Genomic DNA, 19,891 nt, shown 5'->3' on the forward strand with positions numbered 1-19,891 from the left:
ATTATTGAGGAAGGAGTTCCTTCTCCACATGCTCCTGGCTGGAGCCAGGACCATGAGCACCTCTCTCCTGTGGCTTTTTGCCCCGGTGGTGGCAGGGCAAGAGGAAACTGAGCCCTGGGCCGGGATGTGGGCCATCAGGGATCAAGCAGGAAACTGGCCATTTGATGACTACTTCACGCCATTCTCTGGGGCCAGAGATGTCTCTTCCCTGGGTGCGCAGTTTCTTACCAAAAGGGTGGTGGGAAAGGGAGTAGAACGGGCAGAGATGGACTCTGGAGAGTCCAGAAAACTCCCTTGATTGCGTGGAAAGAATTTTTGTCTTTGGGCAGTAAAAGCAGGGGTGGGATGGCCCCTCTGAGGAGTAAGAAAGCCAGGGACGCGATGGCCTCTCCGAGGGGCAAGAAAACCAGGGGCAGATTGGCCTCTCTGAGGGGTTAGGAAGCCAGGGGTGGGAAGGCCTCTCTGAGAGGTAATAAAGCTTCTTGCTTTGCCTTTGTTCATCTTACAGAAAACATCTGCCTTTTCAGCTTCCAAGTGCTTAGTACAGTGCTCTGCACACAGTAAGCACTCAATAAATACGATTGAATGAATGAATGAATCTCTGCTGGCTCAGCCTCCTCTTGGTCAAAAAGGCCTCGGCAATGGGAAGTTTGGAGGACATTTGGTCCAGCCTACTATTTTCAAGACAAAAAGGAGAAGAAGGTCAAGGAATATTCATTTGGGAATACTTGGGGGTGCAGTTGAGGAGTCCTCTAGACGGTAAGCTCCTCCTCTAGCCTGTGTAGGTAGGGAGCATGTCTACAATTCTGCTGTATTGTAGTCTCCCACGTGCTTAGTATAGTGCTCTGCATGCAATAAATGCTCAGTAAATACCATAGATGAAATAATTTGGAAGTTACCATTTTACTATTGGGCAATTATCATCCTGGGGCATTTCCACTGAGGGCTAAGAAAATCAGAAATGATGCCTTGAAAGTTGGTTTGAAAATGAAGAAGATGACTTCCCAAGGGATTGTCTTCTCACTAGGTGTGATGGCAGGGGGATGGACCAAGTGATCTCTTGCAGATGGCAGGTTCCAGATCTGTTAAAAGGAAGGGAATTACGGCGTGGTCATGAACAGCCTTACTGTGTGCCAAGCACTTGGGAGAGTACTACATAACAGAGTTGGTAGACAACGTTCCCTGCCCGCAAACAGTTTACAGTCTAGAATCTCGAATGCGGGTCTCCTGCCTCCCAGTCCTGCGTTCTGAAGAGCGGATCGCACTGCCTCAGCCCTAGATCCCGCTGGGGACAGCCATCCCGACCGGCAGGCCTCAGGCAGCCGGAGCTGCAGGGAGGGTGGAATTGCTAGGCGGCGGAGGGAAGAAGTCATAGGATGTTCCCGGAGAAATGCTGGCGTGAGTTCCGCTCATCATCGTTCTTGATGGTTCTTTGTCATGTGCTGAATAGCCTTGATTTGGGAGGAGGGAAATCTCGGGTGATTATCCTCCTGAACAGAGAAGACCTGGTGTTGAAGCCCTTGGAAAGTTCGGTTTTTCCCTCAGCAACTTCTTGTCATGAAGCAAATGGGGTGCATGAGCCCCAGGACTCTGTCCCCCTCTTCACCCCTTATTTCCACCCCTTCCACCCTCCAACCCCGGTAAAAATGGGGAGGGGTGTTATTGACAGACTCAGCCCTTGTCCCACAAGCAGCTCCCGGTCTAAGAGGGAAGGCGACCAGGTGCCTTACCTCCATTTTACAGGTGAGGAAACCGGGCCCCAGAGACGTTAAGCGACTTGCCTAAGGTCACACAGCAGGCCATTTGCTGAGCCGGGGTTAGAACCCAGGTCTCTTGGCTCTCAGACTGGTGCTCTTTCCTCCAAGTCACTCTGATTCCTTGGTGCATTACATGTTGTAGCGCACAGTGTTAATAATTATAATTATTTATATAATTATATAATTATTAAAAGATAATTAATTATAGCAATATTATTATCAATCTATCAATCATATTTATTGAGTGCTTACTGTGTGCAGAGCACTGTACTAAGCACTTGGGAAGTACAAGTTGGCAACATATAGAGACAGTCCCTACCCAACAGTGGGTTCACAGTCTAAAAATTGTTATAAATATTATATTATAATACTTATAATTATAATTCAGTAATTCTGAATACAAAGCCCATTTCCAGCCCAAATGGCTGTAGTGGAGCGCTGTTGCTGGGACCTAGCAGCATAGCTTCCCCAGACAGTTTAGACTTTTGGACTGTGAGCCCACTGTTGGGTAGGGACTGTCTCTATATGTTGCCAATTTGTACTTCCCAAGCGCTTAGTACAGTGCTCTGCACATAGTAAGCGCTCAATAAATACGATTGATGATGATGATGACGACAGTTGTCAGCGTAACTGTCTCAAATGCCTCTGTGGTCTCCGTGCTGGTGGTAGCCAGCTGTTTCGCGCTAGTCTTCTCCACTCCGAAACACGTTAGGTGATTTCTCCGGTCAGAAACCCTCCCTCAGTTAGAGGTATTTACTGAGCGAGCCTACTGTTTGCAGAGCTGGGTGCTCAGCCCTTGGGAGAGACCAGTAGGATTCTCCCCCGAATCCCAGTAGGCGTTTCTCTCCTTCTGGTTGAGGTGTGTAGTGTGTGTGTGTTTGTGTGGGGTGTGAGGGGGGAGCCAAGGGGAGGTGATGGTGATGTTGAGGGCACCTGAAGCGGTTTGAAATGAGCCAGTCCCATTCACTCCCGCCCGTGTTAAGAGCCGGGATCTGTCAGGGGGTAAATCCAGATGGGGGGCTCTCCTCTGAGCTGACTTCCCTGAGCCCCTGAGCATGCCATGTTGTATTCGTGTTCAACAAGCCCGAGACCCTTGTATCTTGTGTCTCCCCGACGCTCAGTATAATAATAATAATAATAATAATGATGAAGGCATTTGTTAAGCGCTTACTATGTGCAGAGAGCACTGTTCCAAGCGCTGGTGGGGATACAAGATGATCAAGTTGTCCCACGTGGGGCTCGCAATCTTAATCTCCATTTTACAGGGGAGGTAACTGAGGCTCAGAGAATAATAATAATGGCATTTATTAAGCGCTTACTATGTGCAGAGCACTGTTCCAAGCGCTGGTGGGGATGCAAGGTGATCAAGTTGTCCCACGTGGGGCTCGCAATCTTAATCCCCATTTTACAGGGGAGGTAACTGAGGCTCAGAGAATAATAAGAATGGCATTTATTAAGCGCTTACTATGTGCAGAGCACTGTTCCAAGCGCTGGTGGGGATGCAAGGTGATCAAGTTGTCCCACGTGGGGCTCGCAATCTTAATCCCCATTTTACAGGGGAGGTAACTGAGGCTCAGAGAATAATAATAATGGCATTTATTAAGCGCTTACTATGTGCAGAGCACTGTTCCAAGCGCTGGTGGGGATACAAGGTGATCAAATTGTCCCACGTGGGGCTCGCAATCTTAATCCCCATTTTACAGGGGTGGTAACTGAGGCTCAGAGAATAATAATAATGGCATTTATTAAGCGCTTACTATGTGCACAGCACTGTTCCAAGCGCTGGTGGGGATGCAAGGTGATCAAGTTGTCCCACGTGGGGCTCGCAATCTTAATCCCCATTTTACAGGGGAGGTAACTGAGGCTCAGAGAATAATAATAATGGCATTTATTAAGCGCTTACTAAGTACAGAGCACTGTTCCAAGCACTGGTGGGGATGCAAGGTGATCAAGTTGTCCCACATGGGGCTCGCAATCTTAATCCCCATTTTACAGGGGAGGTAACTGAGGCTCAGAGAATAATAAGAATGGCACTTATTAAGTGCTTACTATGTGCAAAGCACTGTTCTAAGCGCTGGGAAGGTTATAAGGTGATCCGGTTGTCCCACGGGGGGCTCACAGTCTTAATCCCCATTTTACAGATGAGGTAACTGAGGCCTAGAGAAGTTAAGTGACCTGCCCAACGTCACACAGCGGACAAGTGGCGGAGCTGGGGTTTGAACCCATGACCTCTGACTCCAGAGCCCGGGCTCTTTCCACTGAGCCACGCTGCTGGAGAAGTGAAGTGACTTGCCCCAGGTCACACAGCACACCTGTGGCGGAGTTGGGATTCGAACCCATGACCTCTGACTCCAAAGCCCGGGCTCTTTCCACTGAGCCACGCTGCTTCACCAGTGTGGTTCTGGGCACATAGGAAGGGCTTAACAGGTACCACAACTATCATTATCACACAGTAAGCGCTCAATAAATACGATTGATTGATTGATTGATTGATTGATTGATTGATTACACCCACTCGGACCCTCTGTCGGGGGCGGCGGTGAGTGAGGATCAAAGACAAGGAAAAGCATGAACTGATTGCCTTAGTGGGGCTGCCCCAAACTAGAGGGGACAGGGCGCTAGTTTCCGAGGCAGTGTTGTGTTGGAAGCATCTCCGTCTTCTTAATTGATGAAAATATCCTGGTGTTTAGTGCCAAACTACAGGGTGACTCAGAATGAGACAGTCAGCAGAACGACAGAAGTTTTCACATCCACACAGAGACAGGGCCCATATGCTCTGAAAATACTTTTGTTCTCAGTAAATGTTTGTGAAGACAGAAAGATGTTTGCTCAAAAAAAGGGACTCGGAGAATCGCAGCACGATTCCGATAATAGAAGCATTTTTCAATAAAGCCTGCGTTCCTCTTTGATTCGCATTTTTTCATGCCGCTTCCGAATCTATTCATACATAATGGATGCTACACAAGTCATGTGGAGTATTTCGTTTTTCAAACCCAGAAATGTCTGAAAAGGAAAAGCTGAAGTCTTTCAGAGACCTGGGCACTCGATGGCAACAATAATATTAATAATCACAATAGGCGTTCAGTGCTACCTAGGTGCCAAGCACTGTGCTAAATGCTAGATAAACACACAATAGTTAGATTGGACACAGCCCCTGTCCCACATGGGGCTCACCGGTGAGGGAGATCAGGGATAATAATAATAATAATGGCATTTATTAAGTGCTTATTATGTGCAAAGCGCTGTTCTAAGCGCTGGATCTTCTCCCCATTTTACAGAAGAGGAAACTGGTTCGGAGAACAAAACAAAACATATTAACAAAATAAAATAAATAGAGTAAATATTCACAAATGAAATAGAGTAATTTGTATATATATTTGTACATATTTATTACTCCATTTATGTATTTTATTTGTACGTATTTATTCTATTTATTTTATTTTGTTAATATGTTTTGTTTTGTTCTCTAAAATAGAGTAATTTGTATATTTGTTTGTACGTATTTATTCCTCTATTTTATTTGTACATATTTATTCTATTTATTTTATTTTGTTAACATGTTTTGTTCTGTTCTCTATCCCCCCCTTCTAGACTGTGAGCCCACTGCTGGGTAGGGACTGCCTCCAGATGTTGCCAACTTGGACTTCCCAAGCGCTTAGTCCAGTGCTCCGCACACGGTAAGCGCTCAATAAATGCGATTGAATGAATGAATGAATGACGTGACTGGTCCAGGATCATCCGGCAGGCCAGTGGCCCAGCTGGGGCTAGAACCCGGGGCTTGTGACTCACAACGTTGTGCTCTTTCCAGGTGGCCATGCTGCCTCCCTCCACTCAGAGTGAACTCTACTCATTGTCATTTTGTGGTCACTGGTGCCCGCCTGACCCGATCCTCACACCAGGTAGCAGGTGCCACTTGTTCTCCTCCCTGCAGGCTCCGTTCTTTGGTCTTGAGGTTTATGAGCCATTCTAGTAGTAGCCGTGCTGTTTACTGGACGTAGTGCACTGTGGTAAGCGCTTGGGAGGAACAACAGAACCCCACATTTGTTCCTGTCCACGGGGCAATTTATACGCAAACAGGGAAGGCAGTCCTAGAACTAATCACAAGCAGTGGAGTTAGAATAAATATAATAGAATAAATAGGTCTGGATGTGCAGCTGCCGAGGGTGGGTATAAATGAATAAATGCATGAATATTAGACGTAGCTAGAGCATTCATTCAGTCGTATTTATTAAGCGCTCACTGTGTGCAGAGCACTGTTGTAAGCGCTTGGGCTGTACAAGTTGGAGAACTGATGAGATTTGGGGTGTGACTAATTAGCCGGGGAAGGTTGTAAGATTTCCCTGCGTTTTGTCCCTCTTGCCTCGAGGGAAGGATCCCTGAGGTCGCCTACTACTATTTCTGAAACTGTTGGGACGGTTCGAGACGCAGGCCCTTGGCCAAAGGTGGATGTCGATGAATCCGTCGAGATCATACCGACTGAGTGCCAGACCGCAGAGGTCTGCGACACTCTGCCCGTCTTTCTGCTGGGTGCAGGGGGCGGGCGGAGGGAGGTGCCGGCCGGCCTACCCTGGCCGCCCCGTCTTTCAAAGCTGAAATCAATGTTAGCTGCGCTCGCACACCGGAGAGTGGGAAATGAATGACCAAACTGACCGGGTTTGGAGCGAGTGGACGTGCCGTCTCTCAGCCCGGCAGTCGAAGGGTCAGGGCCTGGACTTTGCTACGGGCTTGGGAGTCAGAGGACATGGGTTCTAATCCGGGCTCTGCCACTTGTCTGCTGTGTGACCTTGGGCAGCTTGCACTTCACATCTCTGGGCCTCAGTTACCTCATCTGTGAAATGACGATTATTACTGTGAGCCCCAAGGGGGACAGCCTGATTTCCTCGTGTCTACCCTAGCGCTTAGAACAGTGCTTGGTGCATAGTAAGTGCTTAACGAATAACATCACTATTATTATTATTATTGTTGATCAATCCTTGGGACACCGTGGGCCCCCAAGTTCTTCCCTGAGCCAGCTGGACCCTACTGAGCCTCCCAGGGTCCCTTTGGACTCCCCTGGAACTTGTAGGCCCCCAGACCCTCATTCTGAAAGGAAGGTGGATGTGTCCCTCTCCATCTCTCTCCTCCTCCTCGATCTGGGTCGTCTGGGGAGATTATGGGGCTGGAGACCTCCACAGGCCTCCGAGCACCTGGAGGACAGGTGAGCCAGGGCCGATTGTTGCTGCTTTTCCCAATTTCTGCTGCACCCAGTGACCTCTGGCTGACGGCTGAATTTTATCTCAACAGATTAGCACATTGGGCCTCTCTTCAGGAGCTCGGAGAGGCTGCCAAGGACAGGAATACCCCCAGCTCCCCAAGGAAGCGGCATCTATTTTTAGCAGCTCACTTCTGGCACTCCCGAGGGATAACTCCAGTCAGCAAGCCTTGGCTGTGGGAGAAGCTGCTGCCTGGAACGGGCTGCACGCGGCTCTGGGCCCCGGGGAATTACGGCCGTGCCGCCTCTCTCCCTCACACGGCCTCGACACCCCCACCCTGAGGGAAAACCCCACTTCCAGGTAGCTCGAGTAGAGGGGAGGAAGGGTCGATAGCTCATCTGTCACGTGGCCCCATCTAGACTTAAACTATCCTGGGGTCCACCCTGGGGTTAGGGTGGCCAGATGTAACCTCTTCTTTATGAATTAATGCAACAATTCTAAATGGGGACATTTATTACCGCTTACTGTGGCCCAAGCACCGGCGTAGAAACAAGACAATCCGCTCTGACACCGTCCCTGGTCCATGTGGAGCTTGCGGTCTAAGGCAAAGTTTCTTTTGTCCGTTTCAGTGCTGGTGGTTGAGGGGGATGTCCGAGGGCCAGCCGGATGCTCCAGGCATTGGCGGCCCAGTGGTCAGAGGGAGGGATGCCCAGGGGCCAACTGGACACTACTATCTTTCTCCCCCTGCGCCGATGTTACCAGGCCAGGCTGAGCAGCTGTCATGCTGACGTAATAATAATAATGATAATAATGGTATTTGTTAAGCGCTTCCTATGTGCCAGAGCTAGTGAACAGGGAGCGAGCAGCACCCATCGGGCCGGCCAGACAAGCCCAGCTGCCCTCACATTCGCCACTGTGGAGGAGCGGGAGATTGCCGAGCAGGCTCCGGCCCCTGACCAGAGAAGCAGTGTGGCCTAGTGGATAGAGGATGAGTCAGAGAGTCAGAAGGAAGTGGGTTCTGATCCCGGCTCCACCACTTAGCTGTGTCACCTTGGGCAAGCCACTTCACTTCTTTGTGCCTCAGTCTCCTCACCAGTATAATGGGGATTAAGACTGTGAGCCCCATGAGGGAAATGGACTGTGTCCAACCTGATTACCTTGATCCTAAACTCGGCATTTAGAACAGTGCCTGGCACATAGTAAATGCTTAACAAACAGCTTTTTTTTAAAAAAAAAGAGAGGGCCAAGGGAGCTGTCTGGGACTGGGACCAACAGAGGCCCTCCCTCTGGGCAGGGGACTTCTGGCTCCTCTTTTCTTCCAATGACCAGGGCTAGGAGTGGTACGCGGGGTGGTTGAGAGGAGGGCAGTGGTGCGGGCCATAGCCGGTCATGAACCCAAAACTCGTTAGACCCCAGAAGGGAGACATCTCGGTTTCTGGGATTAGGGGAGGAGAGAGCACTTGGGGGTGATGGTGGGGGCGTGCCCGACCCACTGATTTTCAGCTGCACACTAGGAGCACTGGGCACTGAGACAATCAATGTGGCCAAATTACTGTTGTTGGTGAGCGGCGATGACAGAGAATTCCCCTGCACCCGACTGCGTCATTTCGGTGATTATTATTTCCGGGCCGTTGGTTACCCCCAGCACAGAGCTCAGTGGCTCGCTTCCCAGCGACCCAAGCCCTGCCTTCCCCTGCCGGCCACCTTCTCGGCTGGGTCCGGATGGTCCTCGGAGGAATCCCCGAGGTGCAGTCTGGTCCCGAGAGTCGGAAGAAGAAGAGCCGGGGACACGGGATTACGACTTTCTTCTAATGAGCCGTTCAGCCCTGCCTTTGTTCTTCAAGTAAGATGCTCGCTCTCCGGAGAGCTCGAGAAAGATCCAGACTAATGCTTTCGTACAGACCGCAAAGAAGGCATAGTAATGGCCCTTGGATGTGCCTGCAGCTCGCTTGAAACCATTTAATTACAGCATTTCACCCTCTTCTAGGAAGACCGCTTTCTAAGCCTCCACTCCAAAATGCCCACAGTTCACTCTTGAGCTTTTACAAAGAAGAATTTGTCTAATTGCCGTGTTTGGTGAGCAAGGGGGCCGGGAGAGAGTCCTTCTCCTTCGCTTGTCCCCACGCCCCTAACTCCCAACCCGAGCTGCTCTGGCTTGGGCCGTGGGTCTGAGGTACTTGGATGGAGAGTGCCGGTCCAGCGGGCCACGTGCGGGGAATGTTCCGCTGTTCAATCCCTTTCCTCCAGAGCCCTAGGAAGGGAAGTCCTAGAGTGGAGCAGGCTTCAGGTGGGAAACTGACTGCCGTTTCCTGAGACACGAGGCTGGGGCCTGGGAGAGGCGTTGGCTAAACGTTAGAGTCTTGGGCCTGACCCTGGCTACAGTATCGCACACCCGGCCCACGAAACCCTAGCCCTTTGCTGTCTGTTGAGTTTTGAAATCTTCAGTTCTGGCTCTTGGAATGTGCCTCTCCTCCAGTGAGAGCCCTACAAGAGCTGAGTCTCCTGGTCTGCCCTTGCTAGGCTGCTGCAGGGGGTCCCCACCCCTCCCCACTTTGAGACCTCCCCTGAGGCCGGGCTTCCTGGAGACTTGACCGCATTGCTGCCCGCGGGCAGGCGCCCAGCGTCGGCTCTCGAGGCAGCAGCTGCATGGGAGTCCCGCTCTGGGCCGCGTTCCTCCCGTGGTTTGCCCAGCTGGGATTCCGCAAGCGTAGCGCCTTGGATAATTGTGGTCTTGGTTAAGCGCTTCCTATAACAATAACAGCAACAACAACAAGAATAATAATGATAGTGGTATTTGTTAAGTGCATACTAAGTGCTGGCGTAGATGCAACATGACCGGGTCAGACCCAGTTCTTGAAGCGGCCAAAGAAAAGAGAAGATATTCCCCTTGGCTGGCTGGTTTAGTTACTCCCTGAGCTAGAGGCAGGGGGCTGGATCAGGTGGTCTTTCAGGCTTAGGGGCAGCTGCTTCAGTCCGAGACATGGCACCACAGGTTGCTGATGATAGCTTTTCTGTGTGGAACAAATGTGCCCTAACTTTCCATTCTCTTCTTCCTCCTGACTGTTAAGTTACTCTAGTGTCCGTCTCCCCGGTTAAACTGTAAGCTCTCTGAAGGCAGGGATCATGCCTTCTAGCTCTATCGTTACTCTACTGAACTATTCCGAGTGTTTAGTACAGTAGCCTGCCCACTGTAGGTGCTCAGTAAACACTACTGATTGATTAGAACCAGCGCTTAGAACAGTGCTTTGCACATAGTAAGCGCTTAATAAAAGCCATTATTATTATTATTAGGCACCTGGGGGTTAAATATCCAGTGACGCCAAGGACTCTCTCTGTCATTCACGAAGCGCAGAGTTAACCAAGCGACTCTAATGTGAACTATGTAAGGAGACATGTGCAGAAAAAGCTTCCAGAGAAGTGCCAGGCGTCTTTGGGTTGCTTTAATGAAAAAAAACCTGTTTCCAAATTCTCGGGCATAACACCTTTCGACTTCCTGAGCAGCTCTTCAGTTTGGCGTATTCTTGCCTGAATGAGTCCGTCATTTAAATGAGTACTCTCTCTTTTATCTGTGGAGAAGCAGTAGAAACGTATCAACGCATTCAGTTTCAAACAGGGAAAAGCCCAAACCCTATTTATAGCGGACTTTCTCCGATCGTTGTTGTTTAACGTGCTCTGAGGGAATAATCCCTCTAAATCCTAGTTCCGGTCTCCCACTTGGGGCTGGGTGGCAAATGCCATTTTTTCTCATGAGCCTCAAGACCCAGTGGCTCAGAGAAAAGTGCCGGGTAAAGATGTTGCCTGATCTGTCGGGGGGTATGAAAGCGGACAGGGCTGCTGGCTTCCTCCCTGGTTGTTTTATGTGCTGGGGAGTGGGGCAGAGGCGATGCTCTCGGGGGGAGAGTGATTATCCTCATATTGTACTCTCCCAAGCTCTTAGTACAGTGCTTTGCACACAGTAAGCGCTCAATAAATAAGATTGATTGAATGAATGAATTAATGAATGAGAGGCCAGTTCTCCGCCACGGAAGGAAGAGGCCAAGACCCCCTGCACGTCACACCCTCTGTGCCACCTCTGTTCTGGGCTGGCGAGTTGCCACTTTCGGCACCTGCCACTGCTTGCCCTTCCGCCTTGTGGCTTCCCGGTCCTGCCGAAGGCTCGGAAGGAGGAGAGGGGCCCTTCTTTTGCTAGCCTCCCTCCGGGTGGGTCTGCCCACTGCTGCGGTGCCTCTCAGCGTCACCCATGGAGCGAGGCAAGATGCTATTTGGCTGGCTTCAGTCCGAGACGCGGCACCGCAGGTTGCTGATGATAGCTTTTTTGTGTGGAACAAATGTGCCCTAACTTTCCATTCTCTTCTTCCTCCTGACTGTTAAGTTACTCTAGTGTCCGTCTCCCCGGTTAGACTGTAAGCTCTCTGAAGGCAAGGATCATGCCTTCTAGCTCTATCGTTACTCTACTGAACTCTTCCAAGTGTTTAGTACAGTAGCCTACCCACTGTAGGTGCTCAGTAAACACTACTGATTGATTAGAACCAGCGCTTAGAACAGTGCTTAGAACTGCCCAACTGCCCTTCTTCCTGGGCCCCTGAATAAGGACGATGGCTCTCTTTCGACGTACCCTCTCCGTCAGGCTAAGCACTGGGGCAGATGGATGAGAATCAAACTGGGCCCAGAGGCCTGGGTGGCAGTGGTCCCCATGACATTGTGGACCAGCCTCCCAGCGCTCCCCCAACCCTCTGATTAGACCTGGGAATTTCCAGTTGGGTCTGCAAAGACCCATGATGGTGGCCTTCCAGCCCTTTGGCTCTCTGAAGCCCTGCCCCTCCCCATCCGCCCCCCAACCCCCCCACACCAACTGAAAAGTCTGCACCTGAGCTCAGCCTCTCGCCCTCGGATCACACGCACCCTGTCAGGCGGGAAACCGGGGGTCTCCCGAGGGCGCGCTGATTTGTGAGCCGAAAAGCCAGGGAAAACAACCCCCTTCGGGTCGGATCCAAATTCCTTCATACCAGCTAGATCCCGGCACGGACACCCCGTCTCGCGAGATGAAAAATTGCCCTCAGTTTCAAGCCGGTGAGCAAAGTTCCCCCTTTTAAGTACATTCTTTGTGCCGCGGAATAACTCATCACCGTGAAAGAGCCCAACGCTGCAGCTTCAAAGGCAAACCTGCCCATTCGTCATCCTGGCCTGCAGCGGGCTCGTCCACGCCCCGGGCCTGGGCCCGCGGTCAGCGATAGACGGAGAGCTGGGCCGGGTCTCCGGCGGCCACATGGTAGCCCTGGGTGAGAGCTTGCTGCTGCATCCAGAAGATGGTAGGTTCGACTCGGGGTCCCGAGGTGGGGAGTTTGAAAATCCATCCGTCAGTCGTTCAATCAATCAGTCAACCAATCAATTATATTTCTTGAGCGCTTACTGTGGGCAAAGCACTGTATTAAGTGCTTGGGAGAGTGCAATATGGCAGATTTGTATTGAGAAGCAGCGTGGCTCAGTGGAAAAGAACCTGGGCTTTGGAGGCAGTGGTCATGGGTTCAAATCCTGGCTCGGCCAACTGTCTGCTATGTGACTTTGGGCAAATCACTTCACTTCTCTGTGCCTCAGTTCCCTCATCTGTAAAATGGGGATTGACTGTGAGCCCCCCGTGGGACAACCTGATCACCTTGTATCCCCCCAGTGCTTAGAACAGTGCTTTGCACATAGTAAGCGCTTAATAAACGCCATCATCATCAGAGTTGGAAGGTAGGTTCCCTGCCCACAATGAGTTTACAATCCAGAGGGGGAGGCAGATCTTAATATAAGTGAGTGAATTACGGCTATGAGCTTAAGTGCCATGGGGTTAAGGGAGAGATGAAGCGATGGACTTGCTCTGCACTCTCAGTAGAAACCACTGATTGGACTGGATGGCACTTATATATATTTGTACAGATTTATTACCCTATTTATTTTACTTGTACATATTTACTATTCCATTTATTGTGTTAATGATGTGCACAGACCTATAATTCTATTTATTCTGATGATTTTGACACCTATCTACATGTTTTGTTTTGCTGTCTGTCTCCCCCTTCTAGACTGTGAGCCCGTTGTTGGGTAGGGACCCTCTCTATCTGTTACCAACTTGTACTTCCCAGGTGCTCAGTACAGTGCTCTGCACACAGTAAGCGCTCAATAAATACGATTGAATGAATGAATGAATTAGGAGCCCCCGAGGGCCAAGAGCAAGTCTGTCTCTTGCCTTCCCAAGTGCTGGAGTGCTTGCTAGGTATTGATGCTGGGGGATAGGAGTCCCCTATTTGGGAGAGGATGTTTGCACGGTGTTATGACTTTATCCTCCACAATCTCAACCTCCTGTCATCCCCCTTCTCCCCACCCACTCTCTCTCGCCCATCCCCTCCATCCTGCCCCGTGATGGAAGCCCCTGGGCATCTAGCTCCCTGCCCTGGCCAGCCCTATCCTCTTTCGTCTGGCTCCGCTCTTCCAGCTGGCCTCCTCTCCAGCTCCGGATAGGCCCGAGGACCATTCTGTTCTTCATGGCAGCAACAGAGGACCACGAGCCCTGTTGCTCCTCGCTCCGGCTGGAAAACAGATCTCGGGGAGCCTGGCCGCGAGCCCCGTTTCCCGGGGAAATAATGACTGCGCCGGGCACCGCGGCCCGTCGTAAAATCTGCTGGAAACTCCCTAGACCCTGCATCTGGTGAAGAATTGATCTGTGCTCCCGGGCCAGTCCGTCTCTCCGGGGCTTTGGCCCCTGGCCCTCCAGTGGGCAGCTGGGCGAGGGGTGGCAACTGCCAGGGGGAGACCGGACCCCCTCTCCACGGGCCGGGTGGGTGATTTCCTGGCATTTCTGCCCCAGGAGAAAACAGGCTAGAATCTCTGGATTTGTTTTTTCCACACTCTGCGGTCTCCCCGCCATTCCAGTCACACCCATCTGGTGGGAGGGACGGCATCTCCGCCATTGCCGATGGCATCCATAAGCTGCTGGTGACCCCCGTCACCATAAACCGTTCAGATAAACTGAGTCTCCAGGGGCCACAAGATGCTGCTGGTCACTCCCCGGTAGATATGGGTAGTCCCTGGACGGGCGGGGAGGTGATTAGTGTAGCACTCCCAAGGTAGATCGGCTTGCCCCCCGGCCTCCCCCAAACAACTCCTCTGGAAATTTAGCTGTGTAAAATGAAAAACTGCTGAGTTCAGACAATTTGAATAAAAACTGGTGACAGTAAAAACCTAAATTTCAAGAGGCAGGTGAAATTTAAGCGAGGAAACAGAATTTGTTCTGCGTTGGGTCACCTCAATGACGTTTTGGATTTTATTTGGGACCAAAAGAGAGAAAAATGTTCTATTAACTGAGGCAGCCAGTTGGCGCTTAGTTTATCTTTCACCTTGAGCCAGCAGACAGTGGCCTGTGATGGCAGGTTTTTGCTGAGCAGCTGGACTTGTTTTTTATTAGTTTTCTCCTACTACAGAAGGATTCTCTGGAAGGATAGTTTCGAATGATCCCAATCCCTTTCCCATATTTTTCTAAAGAGTTAATAGCGACGACTGACTACTGTATCAAGCGCGTAGAATGAGTAGACTTGACTGGAGCAAATCTATCCGGGGGCTGGACCATGGTAAGGGAGGTGAGTCCTGAAGTGCTGAAGTGATAACAGAAGTGCTGAACTGGCAGTTGAACGGGTAGGGGGAATAGTGGGTGAAGAGAAAAGAGAGGAATCAAAGAAGGCTTCCTGGAGGGGATGATAATAATAATAATAATAATAATAATAATAATAATAATAATAATAATAGCATTTACTATGTGCAAAGCACCGTTCTAAGCGCTGGGGAGGTTACAAGGTGATCAGGTTGTCCCTTGGGGGGCTCACAGTCAATCCCCATTTTACAGATGAGATAACTGAGGCACAGAGAAGTTAAGTGACTTGCCCAAAGTCACACAGCCGACAGTTGGCGGAGCCGGGATTTGAACCCATGACCTCTGACTCCAAAGCCCGGGCTCTTTCCACTGAGCCACGCTGCTTCTCTGAGATGGCATTTCAGAAGGGCTTTGACGATGGGGAAAGCAGTGGTGGCGGGTGTGAAGAGACCATTCTTGGTAGATTGAGGTTTCATTGCACAGTCAAGTCCCGTTTATCTGCGCCAATTCGGAGAAAGGGAGAGTTGAGATAAGCAAAATACTCCCATAAACTGAAGTTCTAAATTGCAGCCAGAATTCCAATCTTTTTCTCCCTACCCGCGGTTTTGAACGGAGTGGCGAAAAACTGAAAAATGAACAGATTTTACTACTGGTGGTAAGGAGAAATGAAGGGGTCAGAGAAAAAGAGAAGCAGGAGAGAACCCCCGAAGCAGGCCCCACTTTTCCCAAGGGCCTGGATAATTCCCAGCATGGATAATCAGCTCTCCAAGACCCAAGAATCTGTTGTAACTAACAGTCTCCTTCTCCTCCTCCTCCTTATCTGGGACAAATGGATTATCCCCCAAAGGCCCACTGTGACAGCAACAGCTGGGGCCCAATCACTGCTTTGTCATCAACATCATCATCATCATCATCATCATCATCATCATCATCAATCGTATTTATTGAGCGCTTACTATGTGCAGAGCACTGTACTAAGCGCTTGGGAAGTACAAATTGGCAACATATAGAGACAGTCCCTACCCACTGAAACCAAGTTCTTAGTTCGTAAGCTAATTAGACCAGAAACGCCCAGAGGGCAGGGCCGGTCTTTTCCTTTAGTTGTACTCTCCCAAGTCCAGTGTTCTGCACACTCAGCAGGCGCTCAATAAATTCCAGTGACTGACATCAAATTTCTCCTTCCAGGTTGGCTGACAGCTGACCGTGGAGAGGGAGATAGTATGGATTTGCTAGACTTTGGGCAGGATTCGGGGAGGGGCGGGCTCTCCAGGGCATTCCCAGGCTCTGAATCTACGTTTGATCCATAAACTTAATAAATGCCACCATCATCAGAGTTGGAAGGTGGGTTCCCTGCCCACAATGAGCTTACAATCCAGGGGGAGAGGCAGATCTTAATATAAGTGAGTGAATTACCGCTATGAGCTTCCTTCAAAGAAAAAAGGTTAAAAAAAAATTCTCTTTTCACACTTTAGCATCGCGACCTGACTGCTTGGGTTCGGCGTCCCAGTCCTTCCCCAGAGCTCTGGGGAAGAGGTGTGCGTCTGCGGGGTGTGTATGTTGCCAACACAGTAAGCGCTCAATAAATACGATTGAATGAATGAATGAATGTTGAGGCTGGGCTGGTGGAGGGAAGGAAATGGAGAGGAAGTCCAATCAATCAGTCAATCAGTCGATTGTATTTATTGAGCGCTTACTGTGTGCAGAACACTGTACTAGATGCTTGGGAGAGTACAGTGTAACAGTTGGTAGACACATTCCCTGCCCACAGTGAGTTTACGGTCTAAAAGGGGAGCTTGGCTAAACAACCAGCTCTTCTCAAGTGAACAAAAGCCCCCAGACTTAGTGTTGCCCAGGCCAGCAAGCTGCTCATTTCATGGCTAGTGTGCTTAAGAAATGTTCGCCCCGCACTAGCGCTCAAATTCAAACACTCATACACAGACCTCCTCATGCTTACATTCATCCCTTTATAGAAGGGGACTAGCGTACAAGGAACAAGGAAATTTGGTTTTGGGTCAGGTGCATTCTCACCATTCCTTCAGCGCACCAGCGCTTATGTCAGGTGTTAACTGTGGCTTCTCCACTGTTCTCCGCGATGAAGGTGAGGCTTCATTCATTCATTCGTTCATTCAATCGTATTTATAATCATATTATAAATAAATACGATTGATTGATTGATTATTGAGCACTTACTGTGTGCAGAGCACTGTACTAAGCGCTTGGGAAGTACAGGTTGGCAACAGAGACGGTCCCTACCCAACAGTGGGCTCACAGTCTGGAAGGGGGAGACAGAGAACAAAACAAAACGTATTAACAAAATAGGATAAATATGTACAAATAAAATAGAGTAATAAATATTAAGAGCTTACTATGAGCTCTTAATAACCTCATAAATAATAATGCTACTTGTTGGGTGCTTACTATGTGTCAAACACCGTTCTAAGCACTGGGGTGGATACAAGCTAATCAGGTTAAACCCAGTTCATGTCCCAAATGCAGCTCCCAGTCTGAGGGACTAAAATTTAACCCTCATTTTACAGATGAGGAAACTGAGGCCCAAAGAAGCAGACAAGTAGCAGAGCCGGAATTAGAACCCATGTCCTCTGAGTCCCAGACCTGCGCTCTTTCCAATGGATGCAGAATGGGTATGGCCAGCTTGCCCGCTGGGAGCTCTTTGTCAGCCTGAAAGAGGGTCTACTGGCTAGGACCTGGGTCATCATCATCATCATCAATCGTATTTATTGAGCGCTTACTGTGTGCAGAGCACTGTACTAAGCGCTTGGGAAGTACAAACTGGCAACATACAGAGACAGTCCCTACCCAACAGTGGGCTCACAGTCTAAAAGTGACTGTGGGTCACCCACCGACAGTGGGTCGGTGACAGTCCCAGGGAAAACATCAGCCCCAGGGAAAACATCTTGGGAATCAGAGGGCCTGGGTTCTAATCCCATCCTCCTCCTCCTCCCCATCCCACCCGCCCTACCTCCTTCCCCTCCCCACAGCACCTGTATATATGTTTGTATAGATTTATTACTCTATTTATTTTACTTGTACCTATTTACTATTCTATTTATGTTGTTAATGATGTGCATCTAGCTTTATTTATATTTATTCTGATGACTTGACACCTGTCCACATGTTTTGTTTTGTTGTCTGTCACCCCCTTCTAGACTGTGAGCCCACTGTTGGGTAGGGACCGTCTCTATATGTGCCAACTTGTACTTCCCCAGTGCTCAGTACAGTGCTCTGCACACAGTAAGCGCTCAATAAATACGATTGAATGAATGAATGAATGCACACAGTAAGCGCTCAATAAATACGATGGAATGAATGAATGAATGCACACAGTAAGTGCTCAATAAATATGATTGAATGAATGAATGAATAATCCCGACACTACCACTGGTCTGCTGTGTGACCTTGGGTAAGTCACTTCACTTCTCTGGGCCTCGGTTCCCTCATCTGTAAAATGGGGATTAAGACTGTGAACCCCACGTGGGACCACTGATTACCTTCTATCTACCCCAGTGCTTAGAACAGTGCTTGGCGCATATTAAGCACTTAATAAATACTATTATTATAGTTATTATTACAGTGCTTGGCACCCAGGAGCGCTCACCTACCGTCACCTTTGAAGGAAGGGCAGGGCCAAGCGGGGAGGGGATGAAGGGAGCAGGGGAGCAGTGAGAAACCATGAGCTGAGCACTTTGAGCTTCAGGGGAAAGCAAGGAAAGCACTGGTTGCCCTGAGAGAGAGAGAGGATATGGGGGATCATCATCATCAATCGTATGTATTGAGCGCTTACTGTGTGCAGAGCACTGTACTAAGCACTTGGGAAGTACAAATTGGCAACATATAGAGACAGTCCCTACCCAACAGTGGGCTCACAGTCTAAAAGGGGGAGACAGAGAACAAAACCAAACATACTAACAAAATAAAATAAATAGAATAGATATGTACAAATAAAATAAATAAATAAATAAGTAGAGTAAAAAAAAATATGTACAAACATATATACAGGTGCTGTGGGGAAGGGAAGGAGGTAAGAAGGGGGGGGATGGAGAGGGGGACGAGGGGAAGAGGGGGATGAATCCTGTGCATCCAAATCCTGGGAGCAGTTCAGTACAGTGCTCTGCTAGTCACCTTGCTATGGTACTGATACTGGTTAGAGAAGCAGCGTGGCTCAGTGGAAAGAGCCCAGGCTTTGGAGTCAGAGGTCATGGGTTCAAATCCCGACTCTGCCACTTTTCAGCTGGGTGACTTTGGGCAAATCGCTTCTCTGGGCCTCAGTTCCCTCATCTGTAAAATAGGGATTAAGACTGTGAGCCCCACGTGGGACAACCTGATCACCCTGTATCCCCCCAGTGCTTAGAACAGTGCTTTGCACATAGTAAGGGCTTAACAAATACCATTATTATTATTATTATAGTGCTCTCAAGCTGGCAGTAGCTTGGTCCAGTGCTCTGAACCCAGCAGGTATCCAATACAGCGTTCTGAACCCCGGCAGGCTCCCAGTACGGTGCTCTACACCCAGCAGGCTCCCAGTGGAATAGGGTTAAATGCTGTGAACCACCAGCATTTTACATGATCAAAGGGCTGTACAAATATGAACTAATCCTCCAGATTTGCCCTGAGGGGGGGAGCAGAGTGGTTATTTTAGCCACTCCGGCTTGCTGGTGAGGCTCTGCCAAACCAAAACCATCCCCAAACTCCATCCCTGTCCTTCCTCTAGGGCAGCGTTAAACAGCTTGGAGTGTTTGCCGAGGTCAAACTGGTGCAGGGATTCGGTGGCTCAGAGCGCTTGGAGATGTGGGGAGGGGGCTCTGGCCTATAATAATAATGGTATTTATTAAGTGCTTACTATGTGCAAAGCACTGTTCTAAGCACTGGGGAGGTTACAAGGTGATCAGGTTGTCCCATGGGGGGCTCACAGTCTTCGTCCCCATTTTCCAGATGAGGGAACTGAGGCCCAGAGAAGTTAAGTGACTTGCCCAAAGTCACACAGCTGACAATTGGCGGAGCTGGGATTTGAACCTATGACTCCAAAGCCCGTGCTCTTTCCATTGAGCCACACTGCTTCTCTTCTATACTCCTGATTGGGCTTATGTCAGGGCAGTCCTATCGTCATCTGGCAGCTGGGCCACCTCGTTCTCATTTACGGCCTGTGGCTGGCTTCTCTGGTGGGCAACAGGGACCCTTGAACCAAAGCAGGCGGCCGTGCCAACTCTCCTACTGTCCCCCCCGCCTCCTTTCATCATTCATTCAATTGTATTTATTGAGCACTCACTGTGTGCAGAGCACTGTACTAAGCGCTTGGG

General features: G+C 49.7%; 1 long non-coding RNA gene across 1 annotated transcript; it reads right to left on the reverse strand.

Moving 5' to 3' along the window:
• Positions 1 to 884: 884 nt before the first annotated feature.
• On the reverse strand, positions 885 to 7,657 carry LOC119941215. The gene is made up of 2 exons (XR_005455198.1): positions 7,468 to 7,657; positions 885 to 1,082 (listed from the first exon to the last, which is right to left on the reverse strand). It is a non-coding gene; the product is annotated as an uncharacterized LOC119941215 (long non-coding RNA).
• Between the last annotated feature and the right edge of the window lie 12,234 nt (positions 7,658 to 19,891).

Source organism: Tachyglossus aculeatus, chromosome 20, assembly GCF_015852505.1.
Source record: "Tachyglossus aculeatus isolate mTacAcu1 chromosome 20, mTacAcu1.pri, whole genome shotgun sequence".
In the NCBI taxonomy this organism is placed as follows: Eukaryota; Metazoa; Chordata; class Mammalia; order Monotremata; family Tachyglossidae; genus Tachyglossus; species Tachyglossus aculeatus.